Consider the following 24,394-nt stretch of genomic DNA (forward strand, 5'->3'; position numbering starts at 1 on the left):
ACAACACGTTGGCGATATCAGACTAGTGAAATAGTTAACATCGTTACACTGTCAGCGGCAAATGCGGCCATGCAGTAAATTAGCAGCTGCACTGCACTATACGGGTGCTAACTATTTGAAACTGTCGGTTTTACTGTTCAGTACAGTAGTAAAACAAACTATTTTAATCAGTGGAAAATCCACGTTATCGAGTCATTTGTTACGATGTAACGTAACATAACATCACGCCTGTTACCGCGAAGGGGTAGGCAGAAGTCCCATGTAATAGGGAGCGAGCGTATTTCCTTAACCGGGGTCAAATCCTGGAAACCATGTGATTTCAATTATCTGTGATCCAAATATGAATTCAAACTCAAAAGTCGAATCGGTTTAGAGCTTAACCCGAGTTTCAAACCCGTGACAGTACGGTACTCGTAGGTACGCGTTGTAGGTACAACAGTGGAGCAGCGTGGTGGAGTACGCCCTGTTCGGATTACTATTGTTATTGTAAGAATGTGGTCCTTGCATAAAATAAGTTACTATCGATCTCTGTAATTGAAAGTGAAACGTTTGCAAGCATTTTACCTGTATTCAATTTCAAAGAAAACCCATAAAACTTGAAAAAACTTACGTTTTTTTTTTACATTATTTAATTGTTTGCCTGTTTGATTTTATGAAAGAAAGAAAGAAAGAAAAAAGACTAAGTAGGTATCCCACCCTTGGCATATACCCTGTAAACTGTAAAGTATCAACAGTTCATTTCAATTTATTGTGTCTGTTAAACTTTTTACTTTTCTCCTTAAATCGACCGAAGCGTGAAAACAAAAAGAAAAAACCATTCAAATCATTACCCCATTTGTATTCCCATTAATCGCATTGTCGGTGGAGATCAACCGCGTCGAGGTGAAATCAGCCTCGTCGAGCACGATGAGCGAGAGCGGCGGCGGGCGCGGGAGCGTAGGCGGCAGCGATAGCGGCAGAAGCGATCAGATTATCGCTAATCGCTAATTTAAAAAAGTTTGCAGAAGAGACGCTTATAAATCTAGGTACTTATATGGAATCTTCATCATCACCAGCCCATTAACGTCCCCACTGCTGGGGCACCATCACGCGGGCCCAGTGCGGATTGATGGTAATGCAGCCGGGACCAACGGCTTAATGTGCCTTTCGAAGCACGGAATAGCTCGAGATGAAAACATTTTTTTGTGGTCACCCATCCTATGACCGGTTTTTGCGAAAGTTGCTTAACTCCAACAATCGCAGACCGAGCGCGTTTACCGCTGCGCCACCGAGCTCCTCAATCCTATTTGGAATCTTACGGAACTGTATTGTTGCTTAAAGCGATCTTTTCCAGGCAACCATGATGTGAGGACACTTATAGTAATGTCAATACTAATATTATAAATGCGAAAGTAACTTTGTCACAGTTTCACGCCAAAACTACTAAACCGATTATGATGAAATTTGTTACAGAGATAGATTAGACAGATAGTTTTTATATTATTTACCGAAATCCTGGTGGACGAAGTCGCAGGCGAAAAACTAGTTTATTTATATCATAACGTTATTTAACATCATAATTACATTAACTATAGAGTTAATACACCATTTGGGATGACGACAAGCGGCTTATTTTTAACCGACTTTAATAAAGGAATATGTTCTACACAGAAGCTCTATCTTTCTTTACATGCAGTGGTATTTTTATAGTAGCTAGCTGCCACCGCTTTCGCTTATCGTCTTGCTATCCGCTGCAGCTTGGTCTACGACTCATAATGCCTACGCGATGTCTCTGTGGAGAAACGGCCGCCGCGGTGGAAACTATGCGACAGACGCGTTTCCGATCACAAAAGTATTTAAGCACATAACACACGGTGTTGGTAACACCGTGACAAAAACTTTAAGAGATGCTTCAGACCATGATTCTTATCCTTTCCGTCGCAAAAGTATGCAACTGAACATAATTAAAAAAAATAATATTTTCTGAAAATTCCACTTGATATTAACTCAGAATAATGAGCATAATCATCCCCCTCAGTATTCGTAACGGTATCACTAACACACATACGTACTTGTATGGCCATCTGTACACGTAGTTATACGGGGTGTAAGTGACATCGTAACGAATACTGAGGAGGATGATTCAGCTAATTATTCTGAGTTATTTTCAAGTGGAATTTGCCATCGAAAAAGTAAAGTAAAGAATTGAAAATAATTTAAAAATATACACAAAAAAAACATGAATTTTGCGGCGGAAAATTCCTTGTGATATCAACTCAGAGTCATGGTCCAAATCACCACCCTCAGTATTCGTTACGATGACACTAACGTCCTGTATATGACTTAGCGACTACGATTAGCGACGATAAGAAGCAATGAGCTTAGGTACTGGAGAAGGCTCCACTTCGTGATAGAAAAATAGGAGCTTTCGGGAATTCTCTTGCATTTAGTCTTGCGTTTATTACATAGCTGGCCAGGAGTGGGTGTGTGTTCTATACACCTCTATGATTAAAAAAAACCTACCTACCCTTTCGGAATACAGACGTGTTCGTCTTTATTGCAACTAAAACAAAAAAAGATAATTACAAGTTTATTTTTGTGTTTGCGCTTGAATCTCCGCAAAACAAGCGTGACGCAAAACAGCCAGTGTCTACTAATATCCACATTGATATAAAAAAAACCGGGCAAGCGCGAGTCGGACCGAAGGTTCGTAATGTGATAGTGATAAGTAATGGGTATTAGCGAGCGAAATCAAAGATGACCAACTCAGTAATAACGTATAATAAAGAGTAAAAGAACACAAAATTATATATAATATAAAAATCTATACTTTACACCCCCGTTGCTATGCACCATAATCATTTTTTTTGTTTTGGTTTTCCCCGAAGGGTAAGTCAAAGGGAACTATGCCCATACCGCCATGTCTTACGTATTTTCTTTTATGATTAATGAAATGATGAAAGGTGATGATGATGAAACCTAAGCCCCCACCCTCGGAGTAGACTCCTACTCCGAACCCCAAACGAATTAACTCAAAAGTCCGCATAAACATTTGAGTTATGAAGCGGCTTCTTGGCACGAAGCGACAATAGGTAGATACACTTTGTTTATTAAATACTCTGATATAATAACACTGTCGCGAATGTCTTCTGACTAACTTAATGCGATCATTAACCACAAAACACCACTTCGTATTAATTATTTAGATTATTCAATGAAGAAAGCAACTGTCCCGTTCCCGTTCTCGCCAAAAAGCTCACACCATAATCAACAACACCTAGGCAACGGGGCGGGGTTGCCAGATCTGACGCCAACAATGGGTATTATTAAATTAGCCTGCGCTTGAGACCTTCTAAAACGGATCTAAACTAAACCCAAATATAACATCCTTGGTCATTTAGTTTTGTTCAGTGTATGTTTGTATGTAGGCTTATAAAGGAGGGTTTGTTCAGATGGACAGATATGATAGACTCACTAATAACTAGAGCGTGACTAATAGCTGTAGTGACGAGTACAACCATATCAGTGTACCCACTAGTGTGTGTTATAGTGCGTACACGTCAGTCTATAATTCTATACTAATATTATAAAGAGGAAAAATTTGTATTTTGTTTGTATTCAATAATAGGTAATAATTTGTTTGCCTTTCTAGATTTCATTTCTTGATTCTTGTATTAATTGTCTTTCATGATCCGTAACGTCACGACCTTTTTACGTTTAATACTTACTTACACTACTTTGTGATCCCTAGTTTGGTTAGGACATTATAGACTGATCACCTGATTGTCCAAAAAGTATAAAGATTCGTGCTTCGGAAGGCACGTTAAGCTGTTGGTCTCGGTTATTACTTACTGATGTAAGAACGTAGTCGTTACATAAGTCATATCAGGGGCTTATGGCGACTCAGTAATAACCCTGACACCAGGGTTGATGGGGTTGGTAATTCACCTCAGAATCCACACGATAGAAGAAGACTTACACTACATTACTTTTTGGAATTTGCTAGAGTTGACCGTTCCTTTATCATAAGACACTTCACTAGAGTATGGCCGAAGGAAGTAATATACGATCCCGACGACCCGATTACTCTAGCCATAGAGGCAGCCAATCAGCTCGCGACACCAAACACTTCTGGACCCCGATACCGACCCCGCCGGCGTGGTCGACAATTTTCCTCAATCAGCACTTATCGCTATCGACCCACTAGGGTAGTTAATGCCATCTGCGGCAAATCTACAATAAGTCACGTTAAAAAACTAGGGTATGGCGGATATCATTCTAGACTCTTTTAACATAGTTAGTATTTATTTATAACATTTAACAAATGTTGTGTAGAGTTGAGAAATTCATCGTATGGTTATTACATTAAAATAATATCTTGAAAAACTGTTAAGGGCAGGATGTTAAACAGTTTAATGGTTTAATTTTACGGCTTTGTACGCACGAAGTGGGTAATAAGGTTATGTTATGCCATTATGTGTTTCACATTGTGTAATACCATACCTGCTTAAATTATTTAGATCAACAGTCTTAACTTATGCCATGGTAGCCCAGTTGGTAGAATGCTTGCCTCTCACTTTGAGGTCGCAAGTTCGAATCCAGCACAGGCCTAAACCAATGATTGTCGAATTTGTTTTCGAATTCATGTTTGGATCATAAATGATTATCACGTACTCAGCGGTAAAGGAAAACATCGTGAGGAAACCCACATTCCCAAAAAATGCATTTTCGGAGGCATGTGACCTAACCTGTATTGGACTGGTTGTGGGGATTCACTTCGCGGGTTGGAAGGTCAGACAGGCAGTCGCTTCTGTAAAAAACTGGGCCTGTCAAATCTTCATTCAGGTTAGGTAAGCGGACCCCGAGAAAAACGAGACAATTGTAGGGAGATGATGATGATGAACAGTTTTAACCTATGTAATGAAATCATAAATTATAGGTGACGTGAAATGAGAAATAAAAATCTCAACATGAGCTTTAGTAAATATATAAACGGCCTCTGCGGTCTAGTGGTTGAGCGTAAATACATTGCGCATTATAAAACTAAATATTATGAATCTACTGGTAACCGTGTACTCCATACTTCTTCTATCGTGTGGGTTGTGAGGTGGAGTACCAACCTCAACGACCCGGGTTACTATTGAGCCGCCAAAGGGCCCTGACATGGCTCATGTAACGACTGCTTACTTACATCAGTAAGTAGTAACCGGGACCAACGGCTTAACGTGCCTCCACGCTGATTTCTGCGTTTTTTAGCACCCTCCTTTCTCCACTTCGGCACCTTCAACCTAGTTCCAACCTGTCATCGTCACCGGCACAACTAAACGCACAAACAATGGAATTGCCCGTGGCCCACGGCTGGTGTTCTCTCCAAATTCGTCAGGTTTCTAATTTCCCCGCGCAACTGGAGCGTCCAGTGAGAGTGCTCACTTATACTTCACATGCTGTTGAACTTGTTCAAACATAAAATTAAAATAAAAAGTAATTAAGTATGTAGTGGAAGAAAAGGAGAGATACCTTAGCCATGCAGTGGACACATATGGCTATTAATAATAACAACGCATATACCGGTTGGTGATACAACACATTTAGATTACCAAAATTGTCCTAAGGGGCCAACATGTAGAATGTTGGCTCGTCTTCGAAAAGTCTGGGACTCCAGGACTCCGGGATTCCGCCCGAGATATGCTAACGATATACACATAACACGTACACTGATGTAAAATGTGTATATAATATATGTTCTATGTTACTTGTTGAGTTAATATCAAGTGGAATTTTCCGTCCCAAAAGTATAGTATAATTGAAAATAATTTAAAAAAATCATGAATTTAGCGATGGAAAAGTCCACTTGACATTAACCCAGAATCATGGTCTGAGTCATCCCCCTGAGTATTTGTTACGATGTCACTAACACCCTGTATATTATACACCTCTGCCTACCCCTTCGAGAATACAAGCGCACTTATGTTATGTGTCTCTTGGTTACTTCTCAGCTGGATTTTGGAGGTATAGAAATACATAGAATTCGTTTAGGGTCTTTCAGAACTGCAGGAGGATTTTGATTCTCTGCGCATCTCGAAAAGCGACGCGCGTAAGTTGTCTAAACTTTAAACCACAGAACAGAAAGGTCGATTATTTAAAGTGTAAGTTGGACAAATCAAGAGTGGTTGCACTCAACTTTCTCAGCTATGCGGTGGTAATGCATTTGTTCGTTTGTCGTTTGTTTTTCAAGTTTCCACTCGTTTCTCCCGCCACAGTAACGACGTTAGATTTGCGTCCCACGTGTGGAGTACACAGGGTCGGATTTAGTAAGGAGCTATAATGTTAGCTATGGTCAGGTGTGGTTTCAAACTTAAACTCATTTACATATTTTAAACATAAATATTTGTTTGTTGACGAATTTACAGGTGAGAAGGCTCTTGTTGCACCATCCCGCGTCCAAGTTGTTTGTAAATGTTTGTTTCCTGGTAGTGGTTGCCTGGAAGAAATTGCTCTAGAGCAATAGGGCCGCCCAAATTGTACTATTTTCATGTGTTATGTCTAATTGTTGAAATTTAGCTCTGTGCAATAAAGTAAATTTGATTTGATTTGATTCTATGTAGCTTAAAGTATATAACACTAATCATGGATTTTCCGACAGGAAATTGCAGTTGATATTAACTGAGAATAATCGTCTGAAACATTCCCTAAATTATTCGTTACGGTGTCACTAGCATCCTGTATAGGCGATATCAATGAGTCTAATTCTCTATATTCGGTAGCGCCCCGACGCCGAGGTGCGAGTTACCTCCCTGCGGGAAAACAGGCGCCCCACGAGTTTCCCACGGCGAGCAGCGCATATCTTTAGAAACCCGAGCCATATTGTTTTCACATCACTCCATTACTTCATCACTACTTTTCCCTTTGTTACATGAACGTGGCTTTGCCCCGATTTGATATAGGAAGTTAACGTTTTTCCTCCCATTGTGTAATCTTGTGATTGAATGGGGTTAGTGGGGCTATTGTGTGTACTTGTGTGTGGGAATATCCAAGATTTTGCCGGTTTAGAGAGTTATAGTACAGGTTATGGTAAGGAGATATTGATTTCTCTTCATCATCATCATTAATTTAAAATTCATGCTCTTGTTAATGTAGCTTTCGCCATTATTGTCTATCAAAAGCCATATCCTTGACTTCCCTATAAGACACGACAGTCGCCTTCTCTTTGATTTCTCTTACACATAGATAAGATAATTATTATAGATTTGCCGCATATGACATTAACTACTTGGCCGGACAAATGGGGAGCGCTGAGGTCTGTACACAATTTAAAGCAGGCCTGAGGGTACCTTGTTGGGTTAAATTATCACAACTAGTACAATACCGGGTTAAAAACCCTAAACAGCTGAACTTACGTATTTTGTACCAACCACTTGCACTTTCAACCCGTCGTCAACAAGCGACCACAACAAACCGCCCGCCGCACACGCGCGCGCTCGGTCACGTGTGCGCTCGCGCAGGTTTCACTTTCTATGGCGCGGGCGCGGGCCGGCGGTGGTCGACCCCGATATCTGACCGGTACATGGGCTTCGTTTGACTCGTTATGTGATCGATTACACGATTGTATTATGCATTCTATGATTAGGTATTCTGAGTTGTTGTAGATTTTTTTCATAGCCTGAGAAGCCTAGCCCAGTTATTACTTATTATAGTGACTATGTGTCTATGGAAGTTTAGAAAAAATAAAATAATGCTCAGTAAGTATGTAACAATAACAACCTGGACTCACAAACTGAGGGTTCGAATCCTGGCGGGGACGTATCATAAAAATCACTATGTGATCCCCTATTTTGTTGTAACAGTACAGGCTGATCAACCAATTGTCCGAAAGTGAGATGATCCGTGCATCGGCACGCACGTTTAGCTGTTTGTTCCGATTACTCCTCAATAATATAAGTGTGTGGTCGTTACATGAGTCATGTCAGGAGATTTTGGCGGCTCAGCACATCCCGGACACTTCATACAAACAACCTCGTTTTACACAGACACCACACATTGACGTTATCGTACACGCGCATCTGTGTGTGTGACGTCTGACGTCATACGATTCAAGTCTAAACTATGTTTGAGGGGGCGTGAGGTAGACGCTGGTGGGGAGCGGAGAGTTGCCGTTCTATATATACGTAGTATCATTCCTTACTCTATGGTAACATTTCTGATTTCAGAAGTGTCAAATGTTTTGCCATGAATGTCATAGGTAAGATTTCTTACCACAATTTACATAAAAAATTAACAGTGTTACTACAAAACAAAGACTAAAAGATAAACAATGTTTAAAATATAATCCGTATATGAAAGAAGTCGCGAAGGACGCGGCGCTACCGTCGCAGATTTTGCATAGAATTATTATGACTTGTCAAGTTAGTTTCATTAAAATCCGTCGACTTCTTACGTGGCGCGAAATACCATTTCAAACATAAGTAGTTTATTTTTAGTTTGTGTTTTGTAGTAACACTGTAAGATTTCGAAATCTTACAAAACCTTCATAATTTATTGTGATGATGAAATAAATAGCTTTCCTGTTTTGTTATAAACTAAATTGATTGTAGATTTGATTAGAATCTAGATACAAAATTATCCTTCATTTTTACGTTTCTTGTCTAAGTCCAGACACTAACTGCATTTAATTAGCAATTAAACCCGCAGTTAACGTAGATGTGTACGATAACTGGTCTAGATTTAACGCTAAGAATAAATTAGATAGTTTCTATTATTTACTTGAACATTATCTGCGCGCAGTTCCGTTCTTAATTGGAAAATGTAAGTTCTAGTTAGACTGAAAGTAACTAACAGTGTTTTGATGTATTGTATAAAACACAGACGGTTTTATGTTTTTCTTTTTCCACACATTTCTTTTTATTACAGACTGTTAAAATTGTTAAGTATCTATTATGGTACATGGTTAAGCTTCTTGAACTCTCGAGTCAAATATTCCATTTTCAGTTCGAAGACCCTGACTGGCTTGTTGGCTTAATCTCACAGCTTAAAGTCACGTAATCACAATCGGGGACGATAGGTCAGACGTGACCTATAGGTAACCAGTAGGTAGGTAGTAGGTAATCCATTCATAAATTGTTTTGTAATTTACTTTATGTGCGAGATAACTCCCTATTAAAATTCTCCTATAGATAGGTAGATAATGAATAGGTTTGGGGTTACGTTTGATGATGAAGTTTAATGATGTACCAACTCATATAGAACAATTATACGATTTTAAAAAGAAACCCGGGATGGCAATAATATAGCATTACGCCTGTATCCCAAAGGAGTAGCAGAGCCATCTATGATGATAAAGGCATTCTGTGTCTTTTAATTAATTATTTAAGTAGGTGTGCCTTCGAGGGCATTGCTATTTGGTTTGACGATTAGACATGTTTTAGAGTAATGTCACTTGTAGTTTTTAAGGTTTCGTGATGAGTTAGTCAGTCAATGGCCCCGATTCCTGCAGACACCGCCTAATTTTATTTTAAGTTATATCCGTCATTTTCATATCCGTCGAAAAGGAAAGGGACCGATGATTCATAGCTCTTAATTTTAGGAAGAATGAGTAAATGAATGAATAACCCGGGCGAATCAAAAGGTACGTCGCTGGTATGCAATCCGTTTGACGTGCTGTCTACTTAACTGTGTCGGGTTATTGACGGATGTAAAATTTTTAGACGGTTGGTTTAGATTTGTGCTTAAAATTGACGTGTGTTCCATAAATTTTATGCTTGTCGATTACCCGTCCCTTTCCTTTTCGGCGGATAAGAAAATGACAGATATAACTTAAAATAAAATTAGATGGTATTTACAGGAATTAGCACCATTGTGTGATCTTTTGTTTTTATATATGTAGAATCCGGTGAAGGTGATTCGGCGGAGTAAAAAGAAAAATGACAAGTGACAGCTGACGGTCAGGCGGAAAATACTACGTGTTCGGACTTCGTGTTCAGATAATCTTTGTATGCATGATATACGTTATAGCACCATGGCACCCCCAACAGTCCCCTGAAGGCATTTACAAGCTAATTGAATAATCAAACAGTCCGTATAAGTGCCAGGGTCGCGCATAATTGGCAGTGGTTGGCATTTGCGCAGGAGTCGCCATTGTTCCGCTCAATCTGATGCTAATCCGAAATGCCAACCACTGACTGTATCGTATGGCGTTTGTTTGTTTGTTGCAAGATGAATTAATAAAGGAAGTGTGATGATGTCGCGTTTCCTCATTACTTTTTTTAATGGCATTAAAGTATAGGTTTCAATATATACTGGAATTTGTGATTTGTCTGTTTACTGATAGAGATCTACCCTGTATGTGTGTGTATGAGGTGAGGGATATAGACATTGCTTATTTTGACATAATAATATGACCTACTTATTTTGTTTATGGTTTTCTTTTCACCCATACCTAGAGCAACACGGAGCATGTAGATCTTTGTACTCACCTCTTGAAAATCAAATCAATTTATTTGCGAGAACACATAGAATACAAAAAAGGTGGTAAAATATGAAATGTACCTAATATTATAAATCTGTGCATTAGTAACAGGTGTACCAATTACGTAATTTAAATGTAGGGTAAAGCAATAAACCCTCATAATTAGACATTAACGTGAATTTTAAAACGCCTACTAATTATCAATTAAAATCATATTCGGTATTCAACTCACGCCTCACAAATAAGTGTGTTAACAAATTCTATAATAAGCTTAACCAAAAACGGAAGTGTACTTGTATGCATAATGAATGGAGGTTACATAAGCCGAGGAAACCAAACCGAATCAAAATAAGAAAGCATCGCATTCCAATATAATTACAAAATCGGAATCGATCGCCGTGTTTGGGTGCCGGTGAAAGCGTTGCGTCACGACCCGATCGGACTCGAGCGACGCCGAGCGAGGCCCAGCGATGCCGAGCGAAGCTGACCGAAGCAGCTTCGGTGGGGTTGCTCAATAGTTTTTGAGGAATTTATTGAGCTTTTGTCCTCATTGTAGCATTTTACATGCTGAGGTTGGTGCACCTTTTTATCAACAGGTGATGAAATATTGGTGCCTCATGACTCTGCACTTCTATACAATAAAACTTTTTGGAATCTACATTCTACGTATTTTGAAATGTATTATGACGCGTTGTTTAAGTACCTACTGCTACACTGTAAGTGATTACACTAATCTTAACCATTTGCACCAAATAATGCAAAACGGAATTTGTAATCTACAGAGAGTGCACTGAAAAGGTGGAAGGGGATGTTTAATTGTTGTATGATTCATTAAACAAAAAAGAATACTAAGTTATTAACCACTTAATGATTGAGACGTCTGTGCATAATATCACTATGTACATACATAAACTCACGCCTATTTCCCACCGGGGTAAACATCGACTATGGAATTCCATTTGCTTCGATCCTGACACACTTTCTTGCTTCCACTACATTCATCAATGGTTTCAGCCGGTACAGGGTAGATCTTACTGAACCTTTTCAAAGAACAATACCATAATGGTGATGATTTATCATAATGTTACGTCATTATATAAAAAAAATATCTACATAGTTAGTAACCGTACGAAGCCAATAAATTGGCAACAATAATTTATCAATGTGTTACGATAATATCGTCATATTGTGATGGTTCCCACGCGGTTACGTGATGATGAGTCTGATTAGAGGTTGACATAATGATGGGGGAGGGGGGAGCCATGACGGTGATGAGTCAATTGGTCAATTGGTCACATTTGAGTGATTTGGTATTATATAATCTATGTATACTCATCTCCCTAGCATTATCCCGTTTTTCACAGTGTCCGGTTACCTAACATGAAAATTTGACAGGTTTTTTACAGAAGCGACAGCCTGTCTGACGTTCCAACCTGCGAAGGGAAACCAGTCCAATACAGGTTAGGTCACATACCTCTGAAAATGCATTGATCGGGAATGGGGGTTTCCTCACGATGTTTTCCTTCACTAATCTATGTACACTATTAACGCATATTTATGGAGTACCACGTTCATGCCTCATGCAGGGTCCACATATTACCAGCGCCATGTGCTGATGCTGAGTGAGGCACTTTTATCTCAGGACGTCCACGATCACCGTATGATCATTTCGACGAGCATTCGTTTTGCTTTGTTGTAATTGTTTTGTGAATTTTAAATGATGTTACTATCTCGTTTTTGTGTGTGGCGTCCTTTTATAATAAACAATTTATATTCTATTCTATTCTCTTTGGACACGCACTGCACTAGGGAGTAGAATTCTCTGCTGTCTTCTGTATTTTAGAATACTCTTGACGTGGCTTTTGTTTAAGACATCCTGGATCTGACAGGGGTACGTACGCCCAGGCCCGCCTCTTCCAACTCCACCAGTTGCACCTCCTATATGTCCGAACAGTCCGAACAGCTAAGCAACCTTTTCTCAATTCTCGATATAGAAAAATGTATGGTTTAAAAATACAGCCCACATACACGTCTTCACACATTACACGCCTTAGGCGGTATTGTTTATTTTTGTTCCCTTTAGGCTATACAGAGTTTTGTATTTTATTTTATGTCTTGACTGACTTTAATGAAATTCACGGGAATGTAATATATTTTTTCTTTTTATTTTTACCTCCATGACCTTTAAAAGTCAGATTCAAAGCTGTGAGCACCTTATAATATTTACATTGCTTTGGTTTAATAGTAAACCTATAGATTCATAACTGGGGAGGTATAATATGACAGATGGCCGGACAAATAGGGGCACAGTATTTATGTTCGCTTATAATTAACAAAAGGAAATCGATTTGAATTTTAACAACACACCGGTTTTAAAATCGATAATGTTTGTTAATTTGGATGATCATTTTACTAATGAGGTAGGAGATAGAACGTTGGAGAAGAGAGAGATAGACAGAGCCCATTGCGGTGATAACACGTGACCTGGCTGCTTATCTGGTGACTATATATATCGCAGAACCATTTCATTCCTCAGTCTTCATTTAGTACTTTGGAAACGCGTTTCAATATTTATTATACAGTCAATTGTGTTCACCATGTTACGACTTGTGTTTACAGTGGCGTTGGTTGGTTTGGTGAGGTGTGATGGCCTTGAGAAGTATGTAGGTAACTGGACCTTTCCAGTTATGGTGTATCCATACCATCGTTACCTACCTCAAGAGTGCAATACAGTCGCTATAGACACAACACCAGGTTTCTGCACGTGTGGCCAGGGAACTCAGGTCCCGGTGATGAGTTTCAAAGGGAGCAACGCTGTGAGCGCGGCTAAGTATCCAGTCATCGTCGTTGGGTCTTTTGAAGAGGCTGAAGAAGCTGTTAAACAAAAATGTGACTGCAAAGATGGGGCGATTGCGCTCTTAACTATATTCCGGTCCCTCACCGACGACCATTTCCTCACGTACCCCGGGGCAGTCGACCTCATTTTATTGGTAGCTAAAGAGACGCCCTCACAACAGGAGCTGGACAATTTCGTGAAGAATAACGACGTGCTGAAAGATCTTGCTGGCTCTGTCTACTGCGTTAAGGAGACTAACGCTCCGCACAGCAGCAGGAAAGCAGCTGACAGTGTGGTTAAAGCGGACGACACACCCGACGCAGACTCTTTGAAAGTCTGGTTGAATGTTGTTAACAACAAAAACTGACTTGATTGAGGATTCTCACACATTGGATATGCAAGAATTGTATTTAGGTTGTTGTATTGTATATTCCACAATATGTTCGATACCATACCTACCGTCAAGCAAGTTGTACATTTATGTTTATTATTAAGTACTTAAAGTACATTTTGTAAGTTGTAATGTAACAACTGTTGGCTGTTCTAAATAAATTAAAAATGCCTACCCAACTCAAATCATAGTAAACTTGTATTAATTACTTAACGCGATTTATATGCTAAAGACTGAGACTGTCCTTTGTTTGGATCGATCATTTGAATATCCATAAAAGTAAGATAATTCCGTGCTCTGAAGGGCAAGTCAAACGGTTGGTCTCGGCAAAAAAAAACACTTTCACCAATCCGCATTGAAAATGCGTGGTGGAGTATGTACCTACCATACCCCCTCCGATTGATTGAGGGGAAGCCTGTGCCCAGCAGTGGGACGTTTATAAGCTGTTTGTTTAGGTTATGTTATGTATTATTTATTTATATGTATTTTTTTGACCTAGGCTAATCTACTGGGATGTTGAACTAAAGAGTGATAACACCTGACCTATCTTTGTTTATTTAATTAATATACTACTCTTATTCAGAGTATGTTGTAGGTATAGGTAACAATCGCAAAATTTCACTCATCGTTGGGCAACCAACAAGACAACAGTGGCGCGACAGAGGTGGTGTCCTAGTGCTTCATAAATCGTAGATATCACTGGTATCTACCTTAGCATTTCGAATAAAGAGTGGTTGCAAATTTCCTGGCTACTTGTGGCTCTGCCCACCCCGTTAGAATCGCTCATCAGATCACTGATTGGTATCAAACAAGGTCGGCTCAATTTGTTTATTTTGTCAAGTCCATTACGGTGTGCTGTGCCGCGGTGTGTGTGTGTGCTGTGTATGTGTGTTAATCGACAGGCTGAATTAATTGCCTACAAGTAAAAGTATAATCTATATAAGCAATATGATTTCATAATTGGTGTTTTAATTACTATTTTATGTTGTGTTTTAACACAACATTAAATGTAGTATTTATTTAATAGTTTATAACAAACAAAATAGGGTACAACGACAATTTTGCGGCCAGGTCGCGACAACAAACACTTCAAAACCCCGATTTCGATCCCGCCAGTACCCCGTCAGACCCCGCGCTCATTCAGCGCCTATTGCTATAGACCCACTAGGTCGATCAATTCCTCACACGACGCTCTGAGCCGAGGTTCACGCTCAACTCTTAAATTTTGTACCGAGTGAGAGCCCTCAGCGCTCCCCATTTGTCCGGCCAAGTAGTTAATTCCATTTGCGACAAATCTACAATAACTTACGTCAAAAAAGACAATTATAGACTAACACAAGACAAATGAACGTACAAACTTTCCTTCTATATCGAAATTATGCTAAAATCCGCCCATTCATTGTAAGTGCCTGTACCAAGGTTGATTCACCTGCACAATGTTCGCTCGCGGCGCGGAAACCGCCGCGTGCGCATAGAGAGGATGACAGGCAGATAACACAACAATGGACGCTATTCTTATACCTACTTAAGGAGCTGTCAAAATGACAACTATACTTCACATCTTATGCAAAAAGTATGATGTCTATTTTTAGAAGTCTATCTATAGGTCAGGCTACCTTTTTCAACAAGAAGATTCGCTATCGTAATACGAATCAGTATACATTCTAATGTTAGATAATTTTAATAAAAAAAAGATAACTAAGATGATTCCGTGCTTTGGAGGATACGTTAAGCAATCAGTCCCGGCCACTATTAAATTTAGTAAGTATGTAGTTGTTAAGTGTGCCATGTCAGGGGATTTCGGGGGCTCAATAATGAGTCTGACTCCAGGGCTGATGGGGTCCATCAATGATGTCACAACCCACACTCGAGAAGAAGAAGAAAGTCGTCAATTGTATCTATGTACATATATACCGCGATGTCCGAGGCCTCACTCGGCGGGGCCCGCAGAATACCAGCGTCGTCGACTTATGCTGCGAGGTCCTTTTATTCCGGACTCCACCGCAGATGATCGGGCCGTCAGTGCGTTGCATTTAGAATACTTAGTTTTATTTTTATTGTTTTTATGATTTTGATTTGATTTTCTTTCTGTTTTGGATTCTTTTTCTTCTGTGTACTTATTGATTTTCGTGTGGTTTCTGTCCTGTGTTAAATGTAATGTACCTGTCTGTCTGTGTCTGTGATGTCCGGGAGTAATAAATGTTTCTTTCTTTCTTTCTTTAAATTGTTGACGTGATTAAACATAAGTATATATAGAGTTAACTATTGTTCGGACTAATACTGCCGGACACGTGATCGATTTGCAAGCGTATTAGACATAATATAATGCGCTTAATTATATTAATTTTAACCGCCAGTGTATTCTCGAGATCGGGTGCACTCCAAACATTTTACGATTTTACAAACATTTTTTGAAATATTAATGTTTGTTATTTGTTTTTGTTTGTATTAGTTCTAGTATGGCTTTGTAATAGACTACTCTGGCCGCCATCCCACTTGCGTCAGACAGAGTACTGCGGGGCGGAAGACAAGAGGGAAACCACTGCCCAAAAAAAGTAGCATGGAAATTACTGCACCGACAAGAGCGTGGCTCTTAAATTGATGATGATGAATATTTGTAACTGTTAACATTTGTAGAATTGAAATTATAATTACTAGTATCTCCCTCGAAAAGTAAACTCTTCGCTCCGTACCGCCCTAACACCTAAATGTATCTTTATCTTACTTACACCGTTACGGTACCGTGCACCTAAGGTGGTTCAACATATCAAACAGGAAAAATAATTAAAGACCCTATTATTTGTGCCACCGTCAGTAATTTGCCGAAATAGCTACTGGTTAATTGAAACGTATTGCGTTAGCAAAAATAGATTCACTTATAATAAATCGATTTATGATAAATCGTTTAGCTTCAGGGCATCGAAATATTGAAGCGAGAGTACCTATTAGATGATCGTTGGCCTAATACAACGTTATCTAGTTTACTGGTACAAGTCCAGTTGCCTACTATTGGTTTGTTGGTCGTTTCGGTCCAAAAACATAATTGGAATGCTCCAAATTTATGGCTTCGTCAATCAATTTGTTTTAAAGTATTTGAAACGACTTTTTATTGAAAAACAATTAACTAAACAAGTAGATTTCTTTTATAAATCAAGTCTGTGATAAAGTTGCGTTTCGACGATTTCCGTCATCCAGCGCTTAGCGCTATCGACCTACTAGGGTCGATTAGTTATTTTAAATAAAATCCTCTCAGACAACGACCATCTGAGCCGAGGTGCTCTCAGGCCTGTTGTCTTAAATTTTGCCTTCAGTGCTTCCCATTTGGGCGGCCAAGTAGTTATTGCTATTTGCGGCAAATCTACAACAAGTCACGTCAAAATATACTTTATATGTTGTTGATCACTTATGTGAATGAGGAATGTAGGAGAGATTGCGCAGGACAGAGAGAAACGAAAATTGGGAGGCCGATGCCCAGCGGTGGGACGATACTTATGAAAATATTCATCATCATCATCAATTTAAGTCGGTGCAGCATTTTCCATGCTACTTTTTTAGGGAAAAATAGGGTAGTGGTGATGAAATTATTATGGAAAATAACAGTTTTAACGAGAAAGAAAATCAGGTGTTATTTTTATCGTTTATTATGAACTAGCGACCCGCCCCGGCTTCGCTCGGGTGCAATGCTGAGGAAAAATTAAATTATTTACGACATCACATTAAAAACCTCAAAAATAACAGTATTTCTCCACTATTTAATGGATGTTATTACATATAAACCTTCCTCTTGAATCACTATATCTATTTAAAAAAAACCGCATCAAAATCCATTGCGTAGTTTTAAAGATTTAAGCGTACATAGGGATATAGGGACAGAAAAAGCGACTTTGTTTTATACTATATAGTGATTTCAGATTTTCCACCTATCACGTTGGTTTAACAGAAAGCTCTGTGAGGTGTGAGTACTTAGTTTATGCGATGGATGCGTATGTACATATGACTACACCAATATTGTTTTCCACGAAGGAGAACTTTCTTTAAAGGCTTCTATCTATTCAATAACTATAGAGCTTTCTTGTAATTCTAATAAAATATTGTAATGTGTGCCCTAATTCCCGTGAGAAATGTCCTCTATACTCTCGTATGGCACGTACAATATGATTGCACAATCAGATATATTTGTTGTTCCGATACGTGCTATTGGGAATTGGTGCAACAATATGCATCTAGAGTGTCTATTGTTCCTAATAATGCATATTAGAGCTATCTATGTAACGCAACGCATAAAATATGGAACGTGTGTTATGAATATTTAATTATACGTACATTCTGCGAATGCGTGGGGGAGTCATTTAACTTCTCGTTGAATTCACGATGTTGATTTGTTTCACAAGCACAGTTGGCTTACCAATAAAGACGGCGATACGGCTCACCACCACGTTGATGTAACAGAAAGCTCGGTGACGTGTGGGAACTTAGTTCATCTTGCGATGGATGTAGGTAACTTCCCCAAGATATAGTAGTGAGCTTATTTGTATCTGTTATGTTATCATAACTCTATCAGAGGCGACACAATCTGTTTGTCTACGAGACTTTTTGGGATTTGATTGATTGAATTTCATTTCCACATTTCACTTCACTATTTTAAACAAGTTAATATGTATTTCATGACAAAAGGAGTTTTTTTCACTACTCTGTATACTTTCTTTCCTGCTAATTAAGACGATTCCGTGTTACGGAGAGCACGTGAAGAAGATGATCGCGGCTAATATTTACTTAAATAAGTTACTAGTCGTTACTTGAGCCATGTCAGGCGCTGGCGGCTCAATAGAAACCCTGTCAGTAGATGGTCCCGGTTAATATTTACTTAAATAAGTTACTAGTCGTTACTTGAGCCATGTCAGGCGCTGGCGATAGCGACCCTGCCACCAGAGTTGCTGTTGTCGGTCCTTCATCTCACAACCCATAGGGATGAAGTCCTGCAGAAGAAATGTTGGCAGGTACTCCTACTTTAGGTTAAACAGTGGTTTACTAAGATTCGATTCATAGTAAAATCGGAAACGTTCGATAAAGTAGCGTGAGTTTCTCATGCAAATCGTATGTAATACCTACACTTAATTGACCAATTACACTTCTTTCACTTCCTTTCATAATTTCACAAAACTTTTCGATGTAGGTATAAAATTACGTAGGTATAATATAAACTAATCATTGGTGTTTCGAATAAGTTCTTAAAAAACATACTTAAATAAAGCAAAGCACGTCTCGTTACACAAGAGGTCGGGGATCTCACTCACCGTCAGTGTGTCCCGTGTAGAAAGTGAAAATCAACTCGGGCGCATGCTCCGGACACTTTTCACACACACACTCACTTCGTTCCTTCTACTTGTTAAGTACCTCTTTTGCAATTCTTTTTAATTAAGTTTTTTATGAGCACTGGCAGGTTGGTTCGCGGGTCGAGATTTCAAATGCGTTTGAAATGCGATCGCTCGGCGCTCGTGCGGTGGTCGGCGGTGCGCATGCGCGACTGTGCGCTGTGGAGAGAGCGCTGCGGTACGAGCGGCGCCCGCGCCGGTTGTGTAACGACGCTCATTCATGGTGGGCATGTACTGGTATGGAAGGCAGGTGCCACTGACTTGGGAAATTAACGAAGATACGTAATTTTTGATATTTTTTTCTTAAAAGTAAGCTTAGTTCCCTCCGGTTAAGTCATACCATCCCAGTCACATCTTTAAGTCACGTTAAAAAAGTTACTTAGTCTATTCAGTTGAAGAGGACGTAGAGGGAAATATGCAGTTGAACACATTATAAAAATAGCCCAGCATATACCTACGTAATCTTAATAAGTGGACATAAATATAAACATAGTACATACTTTATGTATATGGGTCGCCTATTGTACTTTACAATTCTCTTTTGTTTTTTGTATAAATTTCCCATGTGTGCAATACATTATTTGTTTTGTTATGAAATACACGTAGCTATTGCGTATGAAGCTGTTTGTAGAAATAAGAGATGTCTATGTATGTTTTAGTGGACATTTCTTGAAGCTTATAAAGAAGCTTCGCCTCTTAGCTTCGTCACGCGGTTTCCCAACCGTACCAGCGCGTACACATCGATGACGCAACTGGCCGCAACTACCCGCAGCGGGACGCGGCAATTACTGGAGAAATTTCGTCGACACTCAGTGACACTCAGTGACACTCGTCGAGACACTGCTGCAACTCATATCGATCCCATACTCTAACGTTCTATAACGTACGTCAATTTTAGGCAAATATCTTTAAACAACCCAATCAAAAAAATAAATATATACGGTCGAATTAAGAACCTCCTCATTTTTTGAAGTCGGTAACAACACTATAATAGACCGAGAAGGACTTACGATGACCAAATTGGAGATGTCCTTAGAAAAGGTCCGGCGTGCGTGTATGAAGCGATTGATGAATGTGGAGGAAGCGAAGAAGAATGTCAGGGAAGAAGTGTGTCAGGATCGAAGCAAATGGAATTCTATAGTCTCTGCTTACTCCGGTGGGAAATAGGCGTAAGTTTATGTATGTATGTATAAACACCATACATAACATAAGCGCACGATGCAATCCCAATAGGGTAGTCAGAGGTAGATTCAAATTCAAAAATTACTTTATTCATTAGGTAACATAGTTTTTACATAAAGAACGTTTCATCCGTCTAAAACTACTGCAGCTTCTCACATCCTGTATAGCCGGGGAAAAAAGCTGCAAGAATCTCGGCACAGAGCCCTAGAAATTCTTTTAAAAACAAACATAATAATAATATAATAATAATAATAAGTATTTTAATTTCCAAAAATAACACAAACGAAAAGTTACAATAGCAGTTGATCGTACAGAGTTTTGATACAAATAGTGATTCTCTGTCCCCCAAACTAGGAAAACCTGTATTTTGGGGGGTCAGCGAGTCCGGAAAGTTGTAGTGCTAAGGTACAGACCAAGGCTTATTATAATAATTATAAAATATAGCAGCATACGGAGTAAGAAACGGTAATATGTTTAGTCTGTGTTATTACTGCATAGTGTGTGTGTGTGTGTGCGTGTGTGTGTGCGTGTGTGTGTGTGTGTGCGTGTGTGTGTGCGTGTGTGTGTGTGCGTGTGTGCGTGTGTTCGTGTGTGCGTGTGTGCGAAATATTGTTATACAATTTAGTAATTTAGCTGCCTAATATCAGCTTCCAGAGAGTTAATCCCATTCATTCATATCTTCTACATTCTAGATCTATCGCAAGATGAACTAAGTACCCACGCCTCACCGAGCTTTCTGTTACACCAACGTTATAGGTGGATACCAGTAAAGCGTTGAATATTATTACCTAGTTCCTACAATATTTTATTCCGTCGACCTGCTTTCGACCAATGAGGGATTTCCCAGGCTACGTTTCCCAAAAACATATTTAATATAGATTAAACCTTTTAATTTCATGGATAATAGACATATATGCAATTTTTATCTATGTTTTTGAGTATAAATGATGACCCTTGTTATTACACCCAGGCACAACATATCTTGCGCCCAGCAACATATCTTGTTTCTGGTTAAAATAAAGAGAAGCAATATAGGTAGCAACATAATTCTATAGGTACAGTATCTGATCCAAATATCAAGCAAGAATTATTTTTATACATGCTTCTGTCATTACATTATATTTTTAATTAATTATGAATCCGATCAATGGGAAAATAGGTAATTATCACGTGAAATCTGTACAACACCATCTATATTGTTTTTGGGGAACGTAGCTTTTTTTATTATTATTATTATGTTTGTCATTTCTATATCTCGGGACTATGGAGTCTCGGACTTTTGGAAGCCGTGCTTGGGGCCGAGGCCAATTATTATTATTAGCCTGTGTGATCCCACTGCTAGGCAAAGGCCTCCCCTATTTCTTTCCAAGTATCCCGGTTCTGTGTGAGCTCTATCCAGTCTTTTCGTTAACCGTCGAGATCATCGCGCCATCGCTTCCGGGGTCTACCACGTCTACGGTATCCGTTACTATTTGTTAGAAACCAAAAGAAACAGAAAACTACGAATTCCCACATTCATGCAAAAAGCTGTGATACCTTGACACAAATTTTGATATTTCTCACCATATGGCCGGCTTGTATCGGACCCAAATCGAAACTCGGCAGCCAAATGATTAGCAATTCGGGCCACAAAAGCCGTTCTAACATACTTCAGTTTTAAGATAGTGTGATGGAATTTAATGCCTTACTATACCTGGTACTGAAGGGTCTCACCCGGTACAACGTTTAAGACAACAGGCTTGAGGGTGCCCAGTTGGGCGCGAACCTCGGCCCAAGGGCGTCGTCTGAGAGGAAAAATATTTGAAAGAATTAATCGACCCTAGAGGGTCGATAGCTATAGCGCTGATTGAGGGAAATCGTCGACCACGTCGGCGGGGTCGGTATGGGGGACCGAGCCGGGATTCAAACCCGTAACACTACGATGTAAGCTACGCGTTCTCCGAATTGGGTTATCTCGGATTTTAAGCAGGTGTGTTAGAATTCAACGCGTTACTATATCTGGTACTTGTGTAAAGGTTAACAGCTACTGAATACATTTCTAATGGTGTTTTATCGTCAGTTAAAAAATAGTTCCCACGATAATGGACTCAAGTTTGGATGTAGGAATGAAGTGTTTACTAAACTCTACAATAGTCGTTCAATGGAACGTTCCAAAAATTTGTTGCTTTTAAAAGTTAAGTTAAGTTAAGTGTTTAGAGTTGTAATATTAGATAGAGTCAAAAATAGCCGTCGACTGTTACATAATACTGACTTACGGCTAGATACAAGCAAATTGCCAAGAAATTATGTCAAATTGCAATACTGGGTTAAAAGGCCATAATCGAAGAAATTCATCTAAAAAAGCCACATTGAAAAAAAGAAAGAAAGAAACATTTATTACTTCCGGACATCACAGACACAGACAGACAGGTACATTACATTAAACACAGGACAGAAACCACACGGAAATCAATAAGTACACAGACAAAAAAAAACCAAAACAAAAAGAAAAACAAACCAAAATCATAAAAACAAAAAAACAACATAGTTCTTGATATTGCAATTTGACATTTGTGTGCATTGCTCACTTACTTTTATATACGCAACTGTCAAATTACAATATTGCTTTCTTAGATGAATTGCTTCGATGTGGCCATTTTAACCCCCCTGGTTTTTTTTTCTAAGTACTATTAGTACTCAATAGTCTAGACAGATGGCGGCGGCTTAATAACGATACTTAGATCGAGAGAATTTCGCATGGACAGGAGGAGGAAGGGGGCCTGTTTCATAAAACTTACCATTGTAAATTACAACGACAATTTGGTGTTCATTACGTAGGTAATATGAAACTGCAAAATATTTGTGATCACTAACTCCGCAATGTACATCAAATTGTCATTTTAATTTACAATTGTAAGTTTTATTAAACAGACCCCTGGTCTTCCTCACACGCTCGTCCCGGCTTGGCAAGAGCTGCGGGTTCAAGTCCCGGCGAGTCAGAAAATTTTAAGGTTTTTTTTGCCTTCTTAGACCCCCAAAACCTCCTTTATCTGTTCGCCTTGTGTACTTCTCCGTTGATTGTTTACAGTACAAACATACCGTTTCTATTCCGTGCCAATCAAAACATAGTATTATAACACATTATACCAAGCGATTCTTACAATTTGGAAAGTGGTTTGACCAGTCACATCGCACGACACAATACCTATCCATCGCTTCTTCAGTTTGTAAAGTCATTGAACATATTAGGCTACAACCTTCGATGTATGACGTAGTTAGGTTATGTAATATATGCTTATGTGATGGATAGTTTCACATACTTGCCGCGGCGACTGTCATTTGTCTGCGCAATGGATTGTTATAATGAGTTAATACTGATGTACTGAGATATTTATGGGGGCGACCTTAATGCCATTAACCGGGCTCAATTCTTGGAAACCGTGTCAAATTCAGTAGTCTTTATTTGTTAAGTTGTTTAGTGGAATTTAGTGGTTTATAACCTGAGGCGAGGTTCGAACTCATGACGCTACAATAGAGGGTGCAAGTGACATTTTGAGAGAAGATTCAGACCATGATTCTGAGCTGATATCAAATGGAATTTTCCGTCGCACTGAACTAAATTTCAACAATCACATGAATACAGTACAATTTGGCCTTATTGCTCTAGAGCAATTATATGGAACTGAAAATAATTTAAGAAAAACACTAAAATTTTCATAAATTTTCCGACAGAAAGTTCCGCGAAGATATCAACTCAGAATCATGGTCTAAATCACGCACCTCAGTACTCGTTACTATTAAAAATATTTCGTTTAACACAAACGTAAGCCAACAGTAAATTCGTATCTTCAGAAAACATGACGAAGACAATACATACATACACACATGTCGTAACTCTGTTAGTTAAATTATAGAGTCATTTATTGGCTATATATAGTGCTGCCGAGAAAATCAGGAAAGTGCAAACAGCAAGAGGCGGCGAGATCAAAGGTTTCACTGCGCCCGCGGCGACTGCGTACATATAGTGACTTACACAGTTTTATTGACGGATGTTACTTTACGTACATACTATACGTACTTAAGATCACGCCTATTTCTTATTGGGGTAGGCATAAACTAAAGAATTCCCCTTACTACGATCTTGACATTCCACTTTCGCTACTTCCACTTTCATCAACATCATGACACATGCT

General features: G+C 39.1%; 1 protein-coding gene across 1 annotated transcript in view; it reads right to left on the reverse strand.

Annotated features, from left to right (window-relative positions):
* Positions 1-19,177, reverse strand: part of LOC126372995 (uncharacterized) — a 39,835-nt gene extending 20,658 nt beyond the window's left edge. Inside the window, exon 1 of the mRNA XM_050018931.1 lies at positions 18,963-19,177. The gene's annotated coding sequence lies outside the window, so the exon portion shown is untranslated. The remainder of the gene's footprint in view (positions 1-18,962) is intronic.
* Positions 19,178-24,394: the final 5,217 nt, after the last annotated feature.

This window comes from Pectinophora gossypiella, chromosome 15, assembly GCF_024362695.1.
Source record: "Pectinophora gossypiella chromosome 15, ilPecGoss1.1, whole genome shotgun sequence".
NCBI classification, from domain to species: Eukaryota; Metazoa; Arthropoda; class Insecta; order Lepidoptera; family Gelechiidae; genus Pectinophora; species Pectinophora gossypiella.